We start from the raw sequence: 22,079 nt of genomic DNA, 5'->3' as shown, positions 1-22,079 counted from the left end.
CTTTCTCCTCCACAGGGCCTGCACCAACATCTGAAGGTTCTCCCAACATCAACCGCCTTCCTTCCCATCTTTCTTCATTGACATTTTTCCCAAGTAAATCTCCTGTACTTCTAATCATATCTCTATGTGTGCTTCTCAGAGGGCCAGAACTAATTCAGTGAAGCTGAATGAATGGATTGGAAAGATTAGAACAAGGAGCATGGAATTAAACTCATGGAGGGAGGAGTTGTAGGTATTAGTAGTTACAATGTCTAGGATACGTCCATGGAGAGAGAGGCTGCTGTAGAGTGGTGCAAAAGAATCCAAGAAACTGAGGGTAAGGTTGTTGGAAGAATCATTTTTACGTGTTCTACAATTGAAAATAATTAATATAGGAAGCTAGGAGCTGAAAAAATCAAAAAATGATGGGAGAATAATATAAAATCAGAAGATAATACCAAAATGAAAAGTAGAGGATGATGTAATCTGATGACATGATATTTCAAGCTAAAATGTTTGGGAAGTAGGGAGAGAAGAAAGGAGAGTGGTCTGATGTGACAGTAAGCAGCAAAGTGGTTGCCTACCCCATTTCATTCCCAATTGTAGGAGGGCCAAGAGAAGAAACAAAACCAGTCATATCTTGAGAAGGTTTTAAGAAAAGCTATGTCCTTGGGCACAGGCTAGTTCCATTAGCATAGTGGTATTCAGTGGGGAGTGATTTTAAGCCACTTGGCATTCCCTCCACCAGGTCATTTAGCAAACTGGGGTGGAAGAGCTACTGGCATCTAGTGGATATAGGTCAGGGATACTGTGGAATATCCCACAAAGTACAGGACAGCCACCCACAACAAAGAATTATCTGACCCAAAATGTCAATAGTGTTGAGGTTGAGAAACCCTTCCTTAGAAAACTAGGGTAAAAGAAATTTCAGAGAGGAGGCTGAGGGGATGGGATTTTTGCCAGTCATGATTTTGAATTCCAGAAGGCACAGTGGAAGGGGTTCAAAAGTTGGGAAGAAGTAGCATAGGAAGGCAGAATGCACAGATCCTTCTGAGAGCACAGTTTGGAGATGAGATACGACCAGGAGGACTGGCGTTTCTCGAGATAGCTCATATAAATGAGATAATACCTACTTGTTGGACAGGGTTGCAAAGCCTCCCTCTTCACTCTTTTCTTCAGTTTTTCTGGCTGCCCCTTTACTCTTGCTAATGGTAGTGAAGTGCTGTGGTTTCAGTTCCAGTGCCATGGATTCATCTGGACTCCTGCCCGAAAGAGGCACACATACTCCTATTGTATGTGTTCTGGTTCATGTTGACCCTTCAACTTTTCTCTTTTCTGGGTCTTTCTTTTTGTTTTCATCCCTAGCTCCCTACTGGTCACCCCCAGTCCTTATATTTGCTTAGAAGTCCTAAGAGAAGTTAGTAACATCCTTGATAAAGAATCACCACCTTTTCTTTCCTGAATGATAACTCTCCCCACAACACCAGCCACCCACATACACATCCTAACCAACACATGCCTGCTAGCCATTTCTTCACCTTAGGGCTCTGATAAATTAGTGGTTGGCTTAACTACTATTTCTAGATGGATATGTTAAACCTACCAAATAATAATGAATCTGAACAAAGGCTTTTAATGCTTTAAGAAAGCATTACCATTGAGATTTCAGACAGAGGCAAAACTACTGTTAGACTTTAAAAATTATACTACCCAAGTGGCCAATTCTGTTTCAGTCTTTATCGATGATATAAAACTTTATTAATGTAGTTACTTCCTCATGGTTGAAAGATTCCACAAAGACAAATTCTAGAAGACAATACTGAGAAGAATTGTATCGCCTACATCACTCTCCCCTTTTATTCCCATTTAGCTATTTACACAGATTAGACGCTGTTGCTACCACGGTTTAGCTTGAGCTTCCCCTTTGTGACCTTTCTCCTAATTGATTTCCTTTCCTCACAACACATTCTGCTACCAATTTACCTGCCATTCTCCCTTCCCTCCTCTCCACCAGCTGGGTTAAATTCACCCAGGGCCTTCATCACACTATATTCTTCTTATATTTAACCATTTTTTCTTAACTTTTTATAATTTTTGGTTTACTTACTTTTTGCCCCACAATAAATTCTGAGCACCATAGAAGCAGAATATATGCCCATCTTCATATATGCAGAATTGCTGTAGTGCCTGGCACTTCAATACTTGCTAAATTAGTGAACGGATGAATGGATACATGACTGAGTGAATAACTTCAGCTCCATAAAAGATGTGTGGGGCTCTAACAGTGCTGCCCTTTTGTGAAAAATTCTGAACTATGGGAGTTACAAATTATCTTTATATTGTTTCTTCTCCTATTCTTTACTGTTATGCAATCGATTCTTGCCACTAACCACCACGCCGATTTCTACCAGTGCTTCCTACAGTTTTACTATCCTGCTTATTTCTATTCTACTGTGGGATAGGAAACTCCAGGTAATGAAAGGTGTGGCAAAGCTAAATGTAAGTAAGTAGGCTGTGAGTTAGGGCATAAAAACTACTTCACAAAACAAAAAAAACATAGGATCTTTAGGGCCAGCAATTTTTGCAAGTTATTTTTTGTCTCTCAGAAGCCTTTTTCTCCTCTGGTATGTTACACAACTGTGTGCTAAATAGTGGAGTCCTGAGAAAAAGGAAAGGTTATCACATTCACATTATGTTGGTGGTGGGTTGAAATGCTATTGTCCTGTACCACTAGTGTCACCTTAAAGGTGAGAATGGTGTCTAAATTCTGCTCTATACTCATAAGTCCTCCATACATTGCTTCTGTATTCCTTAAGTCTTCAATGAAAACCCTTGTCCGATTTTATAGCACCACTTCCACTTAGTCACAAAAATTTAATATATAGTAAAAAAATTTGATGTCTTATATATTATTTTTCTTTTTCTTATCTTTGTTGCTATTTCCTTTTTACCATAAAGCAAGATAAATAGTAAGAACAAAACTTTAAAGGGAAAGAATCTAGTTCTACCTCCAGTTCTAGCTCTATCATCTAACTAGGTAAACACACATAAAGGGAAGAAAACCCTAAACTTCAGCTTCCTCATTTACAAAAAAAAAGGAAAATGAGGATAATTGAATGCTTAATTCCCAGGATTTAGATGAGAACCAAATGTCTAATATGGGAGAAAATGTTTTGTAAGCTATGAAGAACTCTAAACATTGCTCTGTTAAATCTAGAGGAAACAACAAAGAGATTAGGCAGTTAGCTAGGTACAGAGAAAAAGAGAAAAAGGAAGAACTGATATGCAGGGAATAAGAGGAAGCAAAAGATGTTTTCCCTAAACTCAAAGACTGTACAATCTATTTACAGTAACAAGATTTTTATACAAGAGACAATTAGTGAACATACCAAACAATATATGTAATCAACTGAGAAATTGTGAGGTATGGAATATTAACTGCTTTAGGACTTTAGAGAAAGGAGATGTATGTGAACTGAATAAGTTAAGAAAGTCATCTTAGAAATAAACTCTTTATTTTTTAAATCTTGGAACTGTAAACAATTTCTAGTTTCACCTCTATCATTTCAGAGATGAAGAATCAAAGAGTGCATCTTATTCCCTTCAAGAAGAATCTTATCCTCAAGAGTTAAAGGATTTGATCTGAGAGCTAGTTAGGCATGCCCCTTATAATCTAGGACCCTTTCCTACACCCTCCCCTTGGAGAAGAAAAAGAACAGAATATGCCTTTAACAAGATATCATGATAAGCCAGCGTCTTAAATCAGGACGTCAGCCTAAGGGACCAAGACAAACAGGGAGGCTAAGGCTGAAATCCCATGGGCGGATGATTAATTCCAAAGGCTAAGGAGCTTTCTGGTTAGGAGTATTATGATTCTCACAGAGACTTCTGGGGCCACCAAGTGTCCTTAACCTCTTTCTTAGAAAGGGAAAAACAAGAGAGAATATCCTCTGCAGCTTTCTGATATGGTAAGAACAACATATTTAGTAGTTCTTCCTGGTGAGCAGCATGTAACATCAAACATGAAATCCAGATATCATGTCAAATATGATGGGTAGTCAGATTTTAGACAAATAAGTTTAAGAGGAAAACTTTTTTTTTTTTTTTTTTTTTTTTTTTTTGAGACGGAGTCTCTCTCTGTCACCCAGGCTGGAGTGCAGTAGTGTAATCTCGGCTCACTGCAACCTCCGCCTCCCGAGTTCAAGCAATTCCCCTGCCTCAGCCTCCCAAGTAGCTGGGACTATAAGCACACACCACCACGTCTGGCTAATTTTTGTGTTTTTAGTAGAGACAGGGTTTCACCATGTTGGCCAGGCTGGTCTCGAACTGACCTCAAGTGATTCACCTGCCTCAGCCTCCCTAAGTGCTGGGATTACAGGTGTGAGTCACCATGCCGGGCCTCGGAAATTCATTTTGATTCAGCAAATCCTCTCTGAAGGCCAAGCACTGTATTAGAAGCTGAAAATACAAATATGCAAACTTGTCTCTGTTGGAAAGGAATTCACTCTCTAGCAGGGGTGAGAAATAAGAAAAGTAAACAGTCAGTTTTAATAAAATGCACTAAGTACTGCAGCAGAGAGAAGCAGAGGAAGCCAGAGGAATCTCAGACCTAATCCAAGTTTTTCACTCAATTTAGATTTTAACCCCTTAACCCAACCGAGTGAGGTGTGGGGTCCAGAACATACTTCACAGACAGCATGGTGCCTGAGCTGTGAAATCAAAGAATGGTCTGTAAAACTAAACTGTGAGGTGCACAGTGATACAATGAGAACACTAGATTGATTATTATTATTTTTTCTAGACCTTAGCATTGGGAATTTAGGGTATCCTTTTTCCCCTTCCCAATGTTAGAATCCATGAAAAGAAATAAGGCACAGATAAGTGGATGAATTAAAATGCCATAATTATTAATAAACCTGATATAACAACTTGGCTTTGGATTTGTGGTTTAAAGTTGACTTGCTACTGGAAAGGCTCTTCACTTTTTATTGTTATTATCATTGTAATATTTTAAGTTCTGGGATACATGTGCAGAACGTGCAGGTTTGTTACATAGGTATACACGTGCCATGGTGGTTTGCTGCACCCATCAACCCGTCATCTACATTAGGTATTTCTCCTAATGCTATAGCCCCCCAGCCCCCCACCCCTGACAGGTCTTTGTGTGTGATGTCCCCCTCCGTGTGTCCATGTGTTCTCATTGTTCAACTCCCACTTATGAGTGAGAACATGCAGTTTTTGGTTTTCTGTTCCTGTGTTAATTTGCTGAGAATGATGGTTTCCAGCTTCGTCCATGTCCCTGCAAAGAACATGAACTCATCCTTTTTTATGGCTGCTTAGTATTCCGTGGTATATATGTGCCACATTTTCTTTATCCAGTCTATCATTTATGGGCATTTGGGTTGGTTCCAAGTCTTTGCTATTATGAACAGTGCTGCAATAAACATATGTGTCCATGTGTCTTTACAGCAGAATGATTTATAATCCTTTGGGTATACACCCAGTAATAGGATTGCTGGGTCAAATGACATTTCTGGTTCTAGATCCTTGAGGAATTGCCACACTGTCTTCCACAATAGTTGAACTAATGTACACTCCTACCAACAGTATTAAAGCTTTCCTATATCTCCACATCCTCTCCAGCATCTGTTGTTTCCTGACATTTTAATGATGGCCATTCTAACTGGCAAGAGATGGTATCTCATTGTGGTTTTGATTTGTGTTTCTCTGACGAACAGTGATGATGAGCTTTTCTTCATGTTTGTTGGCTGCATATGCAGAAAACAGAAACTGGATCCCTTCTTTACACCTTATACAAAAATTAACTGAAGATGGATTAAAGACTTAAACATAAGACCTAAAACCATAAAACCCCTAGAAGAAAATCTAGGCAATACCATTCAGGACATAGGCATGGGCAAAGACTTCATGACTAAAACACCAAAAGCAATGGCAACAATAGCCAAAATTGACAAATGGGATCTAAGTAAACTAAAGAGCCTCTGCACAGCAAAAGAAACTATCATCAGAGTGAACAGGCACCCTACAGAATGGGAGAAAATTTTTGCAGTCTATCCGTCTGACAAAGGGCTAATATCCAGAATCTGCAAATAACTTAAACAAATTTACAAGAAAAAAACAACCCCATCAAAAAGTGGGTGAAGGATATCAACAGACACTTCTCAAAAGGCTCCTCACTTTCTATGGGAAAAATAGTAATAATAATAAGGGCACAGAGGGAAGTTGAGAGTGATCTTTCCATACTTTTCCCCCTGCAGCATGCAGGATCAGTGCCCATTTCAAAAGTGTTCATTGAGTGCATGGAATCCATGTAAACATTTTGTCTATTTATTGAGCTTTCTGAGAAGAAAGAATGGCCATATATTCTAGTAATGCATGTATTAACTGCCTTGCTGCAAGGAATCAAAGGTAAGGTGTGGTTCCATAGGAGCTGCTACAGGTCAAAGTTTCCTTTGAAAATTCAAGTTTTGCCTAATAATGGTTCTTTATGAAATGACCAAAAGTCTTGGTTTTGTTTATATTTGGCAATCCTGGCACTTTTGGCTCAGCACCCATTTCTTAGTTTTGTTTGGTACTGTAACTTCAAAGGTGGTCTTTCTTCCTCCTTCTCTACTTCTCTCCCTCCTTTCCTTCCTCCCTTTCTTTCTATGTATCTTTCAGACCACTGTTCCTTTTTCCTGCTCAATGTGCCAGAAAAGAGCTGCCACTCACTCACATAACCATAGGTTTGACATGACCCTACCCATAGTCCCACAGAATGTGTAGGTTGAATGGAACTTGTGATGAATTTTAATGCAGAACCAATGCCATTGTTTTACTCAACGACATGTTCCACTGCACTAAATCGCTTACACCTCAGGAAAAGGTGATCTTTCCTCGTCCTCCTCTACCTAAGTCTTCAAATGTGTAATGCTCTACATGGGGCAAGACATTTTCCCCTGATTTCTTCACAGCAATCACTTTGTGCTCTGAAGCACGAGATTCAATTACCAATATCATTGTCTTTGCCTGCACAGGTACAACAATTATTAATGATCATAAAATTGCCTACTTCTTTAATATAAATTCAGTCACAGTTATGCAGTTCCAATCATGCATCACCAGGTACATTAAAATATATACATTTTCTAACCATCTAGGGAATAAATGCCTCTCAACAAAATTTGCATTCTATTTAAAATAAATTTCAAAAAATGTGAAAATTAAGTGACTGTAAATAGCCTAGCAATTATTCTAATTAGGAAAATGTTTCTAAGAGAAAATAAGATGACTCTAAATGAACCATACATTTATTTTCTCTAATGTGTGTTTGATCTATGTCTCTATTTAGGGTGATGTGTGTATATTTTTAAATTATGCTTTTTTGAACTTGCAGTGGATCTTTGCATTTACCAGATGGGAATAATTCCTTCGGGCAGAGGTTGTGGGACATCAAAACTGAGCCAGCATAGCAAGAACTGCATTTTCCTACTGGAGTGTTAGTAAAATTTCAGGCAAAAATCTGAGCATCCCTGTTAAGCCCCAGAAAAGAAACTTTCCTGCTGAAACCTCTTACAGATTAATGCCACTTCGCACTCCTTCTCCATAATATTCTGGAACTGCAAAACAAAACACAGTTACGTAGACTTTAAATTTTGGAAATCAATTTTTTGTTTTCATTTCATTTTTCAATATACATCGCTACAAGATAAGGGGTCTTCATTTTTCTTTTTTAACCTGACCGCAATCCATTATCACATAGAATAAAATTGAGAATTCCTTAATACTATCAAATATCTTGTAAATGTTTGCATTTCTAATTGTATCCTAAATAGCAATTTTGGCTAACAGTTGTTTGATTGGATCAAGATAAAAATAAGATCAGTTCATTGATTAGTATAATGTTTAAGTTTCTCTTTAAAAAAACACACACAGGTGCAATTAACACACCATAACATTTACTGATTTTAAGTATACTCGTCAATGATTTTAGTAACTTTACATTGTCTCTCTTAATCTATAGGTTTCCCCTTCATCTCTCCATTTATTTCTTTTTTTAAATTTATGTGTTGAAGAAACTGACTGGGTCATTTGTTCCACAGAGTTTTCTAGATTTTTTATTTTACTGAGTTCATTCCCATATATTCTTTATGTTTTTTAATCACTATTTATTAGTTTTAAAAATAAATTTATAATTTATAAATTATTATAAATTTACATTTACAGATTTTATAAAAATAACTGCAGTTTTAATTCACTTACTAATTATTTACTATTTATTGGTAGTTGGTATAAATTGCCTTTAGCTAGAACATTTTATCAGTGGTGGTGTGTGTTTCAACAAGATGTACCCTCTTGCTGTAATGTCAGCAGCTGTTAACCATGAATGCCTTTATATTAATTCATTAGGGATTGAAAAGAGCAATATTCAACATCTATGAATTTTCTTCATTTATTAGCAGAAAACTATCATAAAGAATTATCCTTCCATTCTGTTACTTAGTTAGCCAAAAGTACAGACTACATAGGAATGGTAGGTTAAAATGTTGGACCATTTCCTTTTATACACGTTTTCAAAGTAATTAGTTTGTTTCCTAGCATCCTCCAATAGTGAACAATATCTTGTTGTCTGTATTATCATGTACTTGTGAGTTTAAATATATTCAAATGTCTTAATCTATTGAGATTATCATCATTATTGTTTCTCAAAGTGTCCCATTAGTAGCTAGTGGTATCTTCTTCCTGCTTCTGAGTCCTACTGACTCAACATGGAATGATGAAGATATTCTTTTTCCAGACCCACAATTGGCCCTGAGAATCTCAACATTCTTAAGTTTCAATTCCACGTGCACATTTATGCACTGTACGGCCCTTCATTCTGACTAACTACTGTGGTTTCTGATTGACACCTTTATTCTCTTTCCCAGTACATTTCCTGTGTTTTCATTTTCTGGATAGAATATAACAAGTGTTATCTTCAAAGTCAGGTTAGGAGTTCTACAGTCATATTTTATTGATTCATTCACCAAACATTGATAAAAATGTGGCAGTCAAGGTTTGATTAGAGAAGCAGAAACTCTGTGAATGATATAAAGGACTTATAAAAACTATGTTTTATGCTATAATTGGAATTAGTGGTGAAGTCTATGCAAGCCTGTCACCTCTGAGTTTAGTTTTGGGTTAAAGCCACCATAGGCTAACCAGGTCAGTAATCAGAAAGGAGGTTGTGGAGAAGAAGCTTAAACTAGAACTAACCAGTTCACACAAACTGGTATCCATGAGGACGACTTGGAACTTACATCCGTATCTCATCGCCCTTCACCGTAGTGATGTGGATGAATGGATGATTTTCAGGACAGCTTGATGCCTTTTACTATGGGTTCACATACACGCCTAGCCCAGAACTGAGGAGCTCAAGAAGGATACATGCCAGGAGCTGGACAAGTTGCAAGCCTGGGTGATATAGCACACGCATAAGGTAAGCCAGCAGATCAGCAGCAAAACCCATGAGTTGCCATTGTTCCCAGTGTCATACACCATTCTTCAGGGCACAAAAGTGGTTGCTGCTTCATGTCTGCTTTCCAAATACTGAAAACATTTCTCTTGTGACTAAACCTAATCTAGTAGTGGACAAGGAAGGGAATTGTAAAAGTAGTTGCAGCTTAACTAGTTTGAAAGCATGCATAGCCACCAGAAAGAATCCACTCCTTACTAGCTTGGCATCCACATGCTCCTCTTTTCATCACACTTAACTTCCAAATAAGGAAAATAGGAAAATCATGCTTTACCTAATTTTTTGTAACCATCACTCAGAAAATGGAAAATACGCCATTACTTTCCCCAAAAGAGGATTCAAAGCCCTTTGTTCATTTGTGAGTGATGTTCATTCCTTGTCTGATTCTGACATACCACCTACCAACCTTTGATGTGCTGTAACTAAAATAGGGAGCTATCAAAATATAGAATATAGAAAATATAGACTATAGAAATATAAAAATATATTCATATCAAAACAAGAAAGATACACTCATAGCTATTTTCATCCTCATTGCTGTATCTGGTCACCTGGTTAAGTACGGTTTTTAGGATCTTCTTCTACTACTCATTTCATATTCCCTTTGTCCTCAGCAGCCCTGAGTCACTTGTAATTTCTTGCTTGGTAGGGTGATCTCATTCCTTAAGGGCTTGGGTTGTTAGGAGTCCTGCCTATACTGGATTGTAGTAATTTTTAATTGACTTTGATTAGAGGATATGAGAGAACTAAGAGACACTGCAGAGAATTTCCTGTATTTAGACATGTTCCTTATTATCACCATTGTGTAGTAATTAGGACATTTGTCCCTATGTTCAGATAAATCACCACAGCTAGTATAGCAGCCTGCTTTGTTGTTGATTCACTGGTATATGGAGACCAAAGTGTCCAGGTGATATTCTTAGCTTCCAGTTTATTGGAGACATTGTGTGTCTTTTGCTATAAGCATTTCTTCCTTGGGAATTAGGACTTTAACACTAATAGAGCCCAATGCAGTGGGGAAGAGAAGAAAACATGTTTGTTTATTCAAAGGTGTGAGAGTGAGAGGAGCCACTGCTATTGCTTTCCCTTAGTTCCAGACCCATTAATTTTGGCTATGGGAGAAACAGGACCTTATATTAGATGCTGATTTAGTGCAAAACTATATCCTGGAGGATGTTATTTCATCACTGAATGGTGTTCTCACCAATTGGCATCATAACTGAGTCTTCAGAAGGCCCTTCTACCATTCTGTTAGGCCTGCTGCTTCAGGGAGATGGAGAGTATGGTAAATAATACATTCTGCAAGCATGGGTTCTTTATTGGACTTTATATGATATGAAATGAGTTCCTTAACCAGAAGCAATATTCTGGAATACAATTTTATGAATGGGGTATTCTGTAAATCTGTGAATTGTTTGGGCAGAAACATTGAGGGAACAGAAGAAAAATCTATATGCAGAGTAAGTATCTTTTCCAGTAAGAACAAATTACTGCCTCTTGGTTATGGAAATTGTGTAATGCAATCTATCTGCCTCCAGGAGAAGAGTACTATATTAAGGGCTTAGTGTTGGTCTCTGCTGTTGGCAGGCTGAGCACTCAGCAAAGACTGTAACCAAATCAGCTTAGACAAATGAAAGCTCATGCATAACCTTCCCCTCTGCCATGCTGGCCACTTTGTTCATGAGCCCATTAGGTAAGGACAGAGGGAGCTAGGTAGAGACACTGACTGACGTCCATAGAATAGCTTTTCTTGTCTACTCAGTTATTACTAACATCCTCCCCTGCTACAGCTGCTCTTTTGTGAACATTTACACAAGACACAAATATCTTCACAAATTCTACTAATTTGGAAAGGTATATCAACACAACTGTTACTCAAGCTTTCTTATCACCAATTCCAATTCCAATGTATTTTTAATCTCTGATTATCTAGCCAACCAATTTGATATGTTGTATGAATTAGTGTAGATTCATACCTCTGGCAATGTCTCCTTCTAGGCAAAATTTAGGTGCACTGCTTGATGTTATGCCCACTGAAAGAATTTTGCCTCACCAGTACCCTTTTTTCTTCTTTAATCAATTCATCATAGAGAAATTCCCATGAGGCTATAGGTGCATGTTGAGAGGAGGAGGAGGAAATGCAGCATAAATATGGAATGTGGGCATCTGTGCCACTTGACTTATGCAGCTTACCTGTGCCTTCAGGATCTACTTAAGCCCAAGATTGTATATCCCTCTTCTATTTTATGATAAAGTGCTTCTGTGTATGCCTACATTTATGCATGGTGGTATAGAAAATGCCCATTTAAAAATGGACATCTTAAGTCACATGGAAATTTTACGGTCTATGGCCAAGTGTTCAGTCATCTCAAGATCCCAGTTGAAAGCTAGAAGAAATTTCTCAAAATGATAAGCATTATCTCTAGAGATTAGAATAGTTGTGTTCCAAAATCCTGGAGGGTCTGCAACGTGATTTGCATATGAGAGCCTTTCAAAGGCTTCTCTTCACTATCTGACACTTCGAGTGCCATTGCGTTTGCTGGGTCATATAGTCCAAGAAGAAGAGATGCTTACTTGGCAGGCTGGACCTATTACAGAGCTTTCTTTTTCTTGTCTGGACTCAATTCAAAGCTAGTGGCTTTTCAGATTTCTCAGTAAATGGTTGCAGTAGAATGCACAAATGAGATATACGTTTCCTCCAAAATACAAAGAGGCCCATCAATTATGATGCATATTTCTTATTGGTGGAAAAGGGCAGATGCAGTAACTTGCCTTTCACTTTGAAAATGAGACTACCTCAGATCAAAGGATCCTGAAAAATTGTATTGAAGTGCATGGTAGACTAACGCTCCCCCGCAAGGATGCCCACATTCCAGTCCTCCAAATCTGTGAATATGTTACCTTATCTGTCAAAAAGAATTTTGCAGATGTGATTATGTTATTATCTTGAGGTGGGGACATTATACTATATTATCCAGGTGTTCCTGATACAATCATAAGGATTCTTATAAAAAGGAGACAGAAGGGTCCTAGTCTGAGAAGGAGATATGACAATGGAAGCAAACGTCAGGGAGAGATAGAGACAGAGGTATTTGAAGAGGCTGTACTGTGGACTTTGAAGCTGGAGGAAGGAACCATGAGAACGAACACAGTCAGTTTCCTGAAGCTGGGAAAGACAAAGAAACATATTTTCCCCTAGAACCTCCAAAAGAAATGCAGCCCTGACAATACCTTAATTATAGCACTTCTGACTTCCAGAACAGTGAGATAACATATTTATGTTTTGAGACCCCAAGTATGTCATAATTTGTTACAACAACAATAGGAAATGAATATTAGGTGGCAGTGAATTTTTGTGAAATTTATTTCCTTTTTTCTAAGTGTCTAAATCAGAAAACTACAGATTTTGTTACACTTATGATACAATCAATGTAAGAGAAGAGTGTGATATCTTGTGGTCTGCAGAGGTGAGGAAGGTCCTTGTGGACTCTATTGTGACATAGGATTAGAGAGTTGATATAGCCCTGAAGGAAGACAGTAAAGGTGTATTGCTGGCTCTGCCAATGAAAAGAAAATTACTTCTGATGGTCTTGACTAATAGGTACAGAGGATAAAAGCATTTGCCAGATAAATAACTGCATACCAGAGACCAGGGGATATGTTCATCTGCCACAGCAATGAAACCACATCTGGATGAACAGGTACAATTGGAGCTATCTCATTAAATTTATAATAGTCTACTGCCCTTCATCAATATTCATCTGCTTTCATCACAGACCAAAAAAGTTAATTGAATGAAGTTGTTTTAGGAATCATCACTATTTTCAATGTTCAAGTCCTTGATGGTGACAATTCTACAATTCCCTTAGGAATGTTGTATTATTGTTATTTTATAATTCTGATAGAGAGAAAATTTGAGTGGCCTCCATTTGAACCTTACTACCTGTATTAGTTTTTTTATTCTGCTTAACAAATTGCCATAAGATTAGTGGCTTAAAACAGCACCCACTTATTAGCTCACAGTTCTTTAGTCTGGCATGGCATGGTTGGGTTCTCTGCTCATGGTGAAGTCAATGTGTTGCCCAGCTGCATTCTCATTTTGAGCTCAGGGTCCTCTTCCTGGCTCATTCTTGTAACTGACAGAATTCAGATCCTATAGGTGTAGGACTGAAGTCCTCATTGCCTTGTTGGCTATCAGCTAGGGGCTGCTTTCACCTCGTAGAACCTGCCTGCTTCATTCATCATGTGCCCCCCTCATTCTTCAAACCAGCAATGGTGTGTCCAATCCCTTCCTTGCTTCAGATATCTCTGACTTGACCTTCTGCCATCACCTGGAGGAAACTCTCAGCTTCGAAGGGACATGATATTAAATGAGGCCCACTCAGATAATCTCTCTGTACCTAAATGTCAATTAATTTGGAATGGTTATTTCATCTGAAAAATTCCCTCCATGGCAATGCCTATATTAGTATTTTATTGAATAACCAGGTGATTGTTGTCTCTGGGAAAATCCTTCGATGTCTGCCCACACACTACCATAATTTTCCTTATTTCATGAGTCAGGGAAACACTGTATAGATTCTGTCACTTTCTGAGTATATTTATTTCAACTATGCATTGCAAAAGTAGGCCCATGAATGCAGGTGTTTGAGGTAACAACTGGACTCATTGTGAAATGAACTCAATTCAAAACTCCATTTCCTGGATTCCATAATTTTCTTCTTTAACTTATGGACCACATTAAAACTTTGGGTCTCCAAGAAAGTGTCAATTCCAAAAATGTATATCGTTATCCCCAAAAAGGCTGTTTATTTTCCTTTTGTCCATGCACAACCCACTGATAAATGGCCTCAAGTTCCTTTGAGGAAGTCTAGGTATATTTAAAGATTAAATTTTGACTGTTAGCAGGGTCATTCCTTAAGGAAACCTTACCTCCCCATCATTCAATGGGTTTCAACTCTTCAAACTGGCTTAAATCCAGAATTTTCTTTTTTTTTTGAGCTTGAGTCTCACTCTCTTGCCTGGGCTGGAGTGCAACAGTGCAATCTCAGCTCACCGTAACTTCTGCCTCCTGCGTTCAAGAAATTCTCCTGCTTCAGCCTCCCGAGTAGCTGGAATTACAGATGCCTGCCACCACACCCAGATAATTTTTGTATTTTTAGTAGAGATGGGGTTTCACCATGTTGGCTAGGCTGGTCTCAAACTCCCGACCTCAGGTGATCCACCAGCCTTGGCCTCCCAAAGTACTGGGATTACAGGTGGGAACAACCAGGCCCAGCTTAAATCCAGAATTTTTTTTGAAAGCCCAGGACTCACTGTTGAGATGATACATATTAGACATATGTTCTCCAGGATTAGAGTTTTTTATTTGTATAAATCAAGTAAAACTCTAATAGGCTGTTCATCTATTTCAGTTCTAGAAACACTATGATCAACTCAGCCATGACAATGATCTCTGTAGGTGGACAATTCTGGTTATTTCTTGGCTCTGCTTGCTGTTACCATTACTAAATCCACTTTGTCTTTGATGATTAAATCCTGCCATTTGGCCGCTACCAGCCCCCACCCTACCATCCCCATTTAATTCAGGGAGCCAGTTTGATGGCAGCAGGTCCCACTGTCATTCTTGGCTGACATAGAATAGCCATCCAAGAACTCTTAAAAGATGCTCTACGTATAAATGTTTCTATCACTGCTTTGGTTAAGAATTGTCTTCTGGACCTCCAGAAATGTCATTAGGGATAGATAAGTAAGTCTTACTTGGAAAACGTATCATAGCCTTCAGAGCTCCCTAAGCTTTTGAATATCTTCCTTTAAAATATGCCAAGAAAATTTTGGCATTTTAACTTCACTTTGTCTAGGATGCTTTGGGATACAGGTTTCAATCAAATCACCAAGAAAGCTGTTAGAGAGACTCCTAGTTACTCAACTAACATTGATTCTAGAATTACTGCTTAGTTAAGCCATATTAACAAATTCATTCCAATACAATATTTTACTCTTTCTACCCTTCTCCAACACACTTAGAATCCATTCCTGTACTTGCTCCCCAGGCTGCTGTCAACATACATTGGCCATACCTTGCAATTCTTCTACTCTATATTATACCCCCTCATAGGTCATATTTTGTGCCTTACCTTCTCAGGCACTGCTAGAATTTGAGTTTGGTTACAAGTCAAGAAGCAATGGAAGGTTTACATTGTGAACCCAAAAGTATTTGACAAAGGTCTCAATCAACTTAGAAAGCTTATTTTTCCAAGGCTAAGGATATGCCCATGAAATAATCTCAGGAGGTCCTGATGACATGTGCCCAAGGTGGTCAGGATACAGCTTGCTTTTATATCTTTTAGGGAGACATAATACATCAATCAATACATGTAAGATTTACATTGGTTTAGTTTGGAAGGGCAAGACAACTCAAAGCAGGGGCTTCCCGGTCATAGGTAGATGTAATTGTTTTTTCTGATGGGAATTGGTTGAATGAGCTATTATCAATAGGAAAAAATGTCTGGGTCATGATACAGTTTTGTCATGCAGATGAAGCCTCCAAGTAGCAGGCTTCAGACAGAATGGATTGTAAATGTTTCTTACCAGACTTAAGATCTATGTTGACATTAATGTTATTCAGCTTTTTCTGAATTCCAAAAGGAAGGAAGGAAGGTACAATGAGGCATGTTCAAACTCCCCTTCCCTCATGACCTGAACAAGTTTTTCAGGTTAAATTGAAATGCCCTTGGCTGAGAGGAGGGATCCAATCAGATGGTTGGGGGACCTTAGAATTTTATATTTCAGTTTACAACATATAGGGCTTGAAGAGGAACAGCAGTCCTCCACAAGGAACATACCTAATGGAAGACCATTTCAGGTTCTTCAGGCAAGGTAATACTCATCTCTTCAGACAGGAATAGAAAGGTGGCTTCTACTGGTAAAAGAGGGTCAGTAAAATTTAGGAGCTGGACTATCAGCTTCATTAGAATCTTCACATGTGAATCCAGTTTTTGGGATGCTAGTCCTTCCACACAAATGTCCTATCTTTAACATAAAAGATCCTGTGTAATTAACAATTCAATTTGTGTAATAATTACTATGTACAGGTTTAGACTTTGTATTCAATATTCAGCAATCTGAGACATGAGGTTATAAGAAATAAAGGTTTCCTTTAGGGCAGTCTTAGAGATTCCTGGATTCTTCCCAGACATTCAGCTGGGAATTCAAAGCTCTGGGCTTAAAATTTTATTTCCACAAGTTCTCCACCACACTTGAGAGCATCAACTAGCCTTATTATAGTCCTTACTTTCACTAAGTTATTCTATGCCATATTCTTGGACCCTCAAAGTCTTGCTTGCTTCCATCAGCACCTGATTGTCACAAACTGCTACATACTACAAGGTGGGCTAGCAGATTGTTAACAGGTGTGTGCTGCCACTGTTCATGTGCCAATCTTCAAGGAATAAAAAATATCTGCTGCTTTACTTCCACCATCCAAACATCACGCCAATCTCTTATGTGCCAATCCAAACCTGAAGCCATACAGAGAAGAAAATTCATGGAAACATACTTCCAACCTAACCATGCTGACAAAGCCACCACTTAACACCATCCTGTGCCAGACAGTTCCAGCCAGGGAGCTAAACCCTGCATATAAAAAGCCGGATGCACTATTTGCTCTAGAGAAAGTATTTCTGAATAAAAGACAGTTGAAATACATTGAAAATTGCATAATAATATGTATTCTGTAGGAGGATAAAGAAGAAACACAAGTATTTTCTACCTTGCCCAAACTAACATAAAATAAGATTATTCACTGATTCACAGAACCTAAAGAACTCTAAGTCATATTTCAGGTTAGGAAAAGTTATTGTGCCATGAGGATTCTTCTTTTGCAATACTTCTTTGACCTGTGTTTTCCTTTGGATTCTCACTGCTGTCACCGTGAAATAAGTATCTATTACTTAATTTATAGATAATTATGTCTCTTCCTGGCTGGTTTTGCTGTTCTCAATCTCTCATTGTGGTCTAATTTACATTTACTGAGAAATTCCATTGGTTTTCATCTTGTCATTTTTCCTCTTAAAATCCACTAATAACCCTCTCTCTGACCCCCATGCTCCAGCTACAGAAAATATGCTTACTCGATGCAGGACCCACTCCAACTTTTGTTCAACAACTCCACTGTATAAGAAAAATCATCACATTGACAGGCAGTAAAGAGCCAGATCTAGCAAGAGTAGCTATGATTCTAGAAAAGACAGCATTTTGGCTGTGCAGGAAGAGTCTTGACAAGTTCCATAAGTTAAACAGATTATAGGTCAGGTTCTGCAGTCATTGACGTACCCCAAATGATGATGTGGAATGCATAAGTTCAAGCAAGTCAGTTTGTGTCCATAGAAATCCATTAATACAAGACAAGGAAAAGAAGAAAAACAGCTCTCAGAAGGCAAAATCCAAAGTCCAGGGGGTTACCGTGTCAGAGACAATTGCACTGGAGTGAAAACATTGAGCCCAATCTTGAGTATAGAGCTAAAGTTTATTTTTCTCTCCTCCATTTTATACAGTCTGATATGGGGAAGTTAGCCCTGATCACATAATCGCCATTGTCAGAACCAATTTATGAGGGTCCCTGTACTGACTGAGTGGGGGACATAATGAGGGTGACCATAGGTCTCATTTGCATGGAACAGTCACAGATGTGCCTGTTGTCCAAGCATCACAGTTAACAGCCCCCTTCCTTTCACTCTTAAAATGCACCAGTTTGGAAAAGAAATCATACATTCACCTCATACTTACTTAAATGTTCACCTTATATAATATCTGAGCTCATGCAAATATGAACTAGTTTTGCATATCCCTCTGGCCCAGGGTGTGTCTAGAAAGGCGAGCTAGGGCCTAGAACAGGTCATGATTCTGACCGGTGCCCTATCCTACTGTGGTTGAGCTGGTATCCTAGATGTAAGACAAAGTCCTCCCCACTGTTCCCTCTTCCCTTCTCAACTGGAAGGAAGAGGTCTCTTTTGGAGCTGCAAGCTATGCAGTCTGGGATTAGGGGACGGGGGATGCTGTCACTCCTTTGGCTGTCTGACCTGGTGTTTCAATATGTTGCATGCCCACCCAGTGCATTGTCCCTGGGCCTAGTTCAGCTCTAGGACTCACCTTAGAGTTGCAGTCCTTGTGGCCTAGATTACCTTTCAAGTTTACCTGGAGACACAGAGCACTGTAGTCCTCAGTGGCAAGGTCTGCATGCACTCAAGTTCCAATTCCCCTCTGGCTAGGGCTGTTTAAATGTTCCCTCCATGGGTTGGCAACATCTGAGTTTGGTCTGGTATTTCTTCCTGCTCTAACAGGACAGCACTGAGTTCAATGCCTCACAATTGCTGTATTATTCCTTCCCCAGTGCCCAGGGACACTGTTCACACCACGCTGCCACTGCTGTGGGTGTGGAGAGGTGGCCTTCGCAATTCTGGACTGTTTTTTCCTATCTTTTCAGTGTCTCTTTCAGCAATATGAAGTTAAAACCAGGTACCATATGCGCTCATCTGATTCTTAGGAAGGTGATTTTTCTGTGCAGGCAGTTGTTATCTTGGTGTCATTGGGAGGGAAGGATTGATGGAGCCTTTTATTCCACCGTCTTGCTCCCGCCCCCTCCTAGTTTTGCGTATGTTTACTTTCAAACTTTGATTCACATAAAGTTGACCATCTCATCCCATGTCTTTCTGGTGATTAACATGCTTCATGTTCCAATTCACTTTACTCTGTGAATACCCTTCTCTAATGTTCTACGATGTTGCTTCTCTGGTTTTAATTCCAAGCTATATTACCAGTTGTGTTACCTTGTGTAAGTCACTTCACCTTTCCATGTATCCATTTCCTCAACTATTAAACGAACATAATAGGTACCTACCTCATATGATTACTGTGAAAATTAATATGGGTTAATACATGTAAAGTGTTCAGAATAGTGCTTAAACATAATACGTGCTATATAAATATTTGTTAGCTTTATTAGTAGCAGTATCATTAATAATATTTTTATATGAACTCATATAGTGTCCTCATTTGGCATTTTGTTAGTTAAATCATTACTTGTGGCTATCTAGTTTCTCAATTAAATTTTAATCCTTAATGACATGGACTGTGCCTTATTTTTGTATTCTTCAGGCACCTACAACAAAACCTTGTAAAGCATAAGAATTCAGTAAGATGATTTACTTCAAAACAAAAATTTCTTAAAACTAATTTGCCATTTTCAAGTAGAACCCATGATGAGCAACATAAGTATATTATTTCATGTGTAACACAGCACTTCAAGGTCGCCAGCTTGAGTATAAATTTTTTATAGGCTGGGATACTGGGTAAGGATCAGAAGGAGATTGTTGGGCCATCAACTAACTCTCAGAAAAGCAAATGAAAGCAAATAGTTTTGCATTTATAAAAGATATATTTAAATAAACATTGTTTTATTTATTTTTGTTTATTTCTCTTAGATGTGTTTTTCCTCTTTTAAATAATTCAATGTTTTACCTAGTCTTTATAGCCTCCAGGTATGTAAAAATTTAGCTGTAATTTTATTAAATGTATATGAATTGGTACCACTCTTAGCACTGTTTTAGAATAGGCATAGAATTATTTAAGAAAATAAAAAAATGCAAAAAATGATATTGCTGATTTCAAAGGATTACAATCTAAAGGAAATATTTAATGAATACAGCTTGTACACTTTTAAACTTAAGTAATTAAACCATGGAAACATGGACATAAAAATATGAGTAAATGTATACATTAACTTAATTCTATAGATATTACAGATATATGTAAAGCTATTATTCTGATTTGTTGCACATCCAATTAATTCCCAATTACATGTAAACGTCATAATTTTATCTCCTAAATCAGAATACAAATTTATCAAGGAAAAAAACTCAATATTTTCCTTCCTTTTTATCTTCCAAAGAAGAATAAACTGTAATCCATGAGTATTGGAGGTTAGATGAACCACTACATTGAGGACAAAGTCAAGATTCCTTACAGTTTTTAAAATATTATTGCTAGAATCGATACTTAGAGTAACTTTTATTGTACTTGAAAGAGGAAAAACAAGTGTTGTTTCCTCAGTTCAACAGAATCTGATTCGTTTTTACATCTGTTGAGTTAATAAGAAATGAAATTATAGTCTCTTGATTTAATTTGCAAGTTTGATGTAAACTCAGATTTGATTTCCTATAACACTCATAAGACAAGTAAATGTATTTCCTACAATATGTAGGAAAAGAAGCACCCTTGTCTCAAAGTTAAATGTTATATAACCTATATCAATCACAATTAAAATAGAATCTAGAGAACCTCTGTGAGAAAGAGGCTGTTTGAATTCACATGTAATATTTTCTCCTCATAAAACACTGCTACAACTATACTATAGAAATATGTATTTAAGACAAACCTCAGAAAGCCAATCAATAACCAATCTGATTTACTTTGTGGAGTAATGATGGCATCAGCTTCTTTAAAAGTTAAGATGAATTTAAAGGGTAAACACCAACAAAATGTAGATTTAATTTGTGAAAATTAACAAAGGAACTCTGTGTAGAGGAATGCTAGACCCAGTTGAGAGGCTGTAATGAAAAGAGAGGAGGAGAGTGGGAGGAGAGATGAGTGACTTTCTGCATACTTAAATTTCAAAAACTGCATTGAGAAAGGAATCAAGGTGGATATTGAAGAAAATATTGTTATATATTTCACAATGTTTCCTCCTAGCATTTTGAAACTGACGCATAAAATTAGCCACTCATCTTCACTGTTGAGAGCAAGTTCAGATATTTGCAACATCAGTGGTAGCATAGGATTATATTGGAGTTCTCTCCTGCCCCAACACACCTTCTCTGAGCAACAGACACTCACACATACACACACACGCTTGGGTTCCATGGGTGAAAAAGCTGATAGAGATGGGAACAAAATGTTACTATGCTGAAGGAAAAAAAATCATTTACAAAACTATATGTGCAATCTTCAGCAGCAGAAATTTTCTCAACCAACATTTAATAAGGTTGTAGTTTCCTTCATTGCTCATCCTTTTGTGCTTTTCTTCAGAGAATCGAAATACACAGTTTGGAAGAATATTTTAATGTACATTTTCAAATTATTTTTTCTGCTTTTACATACATTGAGTCTTCTCCCCAAAAATTCAAGACCCATAGAAAATATAAGGAGGAGGCTGGGAAGCACAGGTGGAAATAAATCCTGGGAACCCATTTGAGTGGCAAAGCTTGCTCCGTACTCGAGTCACTTGGCAGCATGGAGAATAAAGGAAACCGTTGATGTGAGGCAGTTCATAGGCTCAAAGCTTGCTCTACTCTCTTCACCAACTTCTTAAAGCATTACCCTGGTCAGAACAGGTGAGAAATACTGATCCCTCCAATTAATGCTGTTTTAAGAATCATCCCCCATGCAGGATTCCACATCCCTCATCTCTGTCTTTACCTATTAGCTTGGTGTATAGAACAACTCAATCAACAACAACAACAAAAATATAGAGTCAATAGGAAATATGTTCAAGTTACATAGGGAAGTATTACTTTTTATTTTGTACTAT

This window comes from Pongo pygmaeus, chromosome 17 (genome assembly GCF_028885625.2).
Source record: "Pongo pygmaeus isolate AG05252 chromosome 17, NHGRI_mPonPyg2-v2.0_pri, whole genome shotgun sequence".
Lineage (NCBI taxonomy): Eukaryota > Metazoa > Chordata > Mammalia > Primates > Hominidae > Pongo > Pongo pygmaeus.
This window is presented reverse-complemented; position numbering follows the sequence as displayed.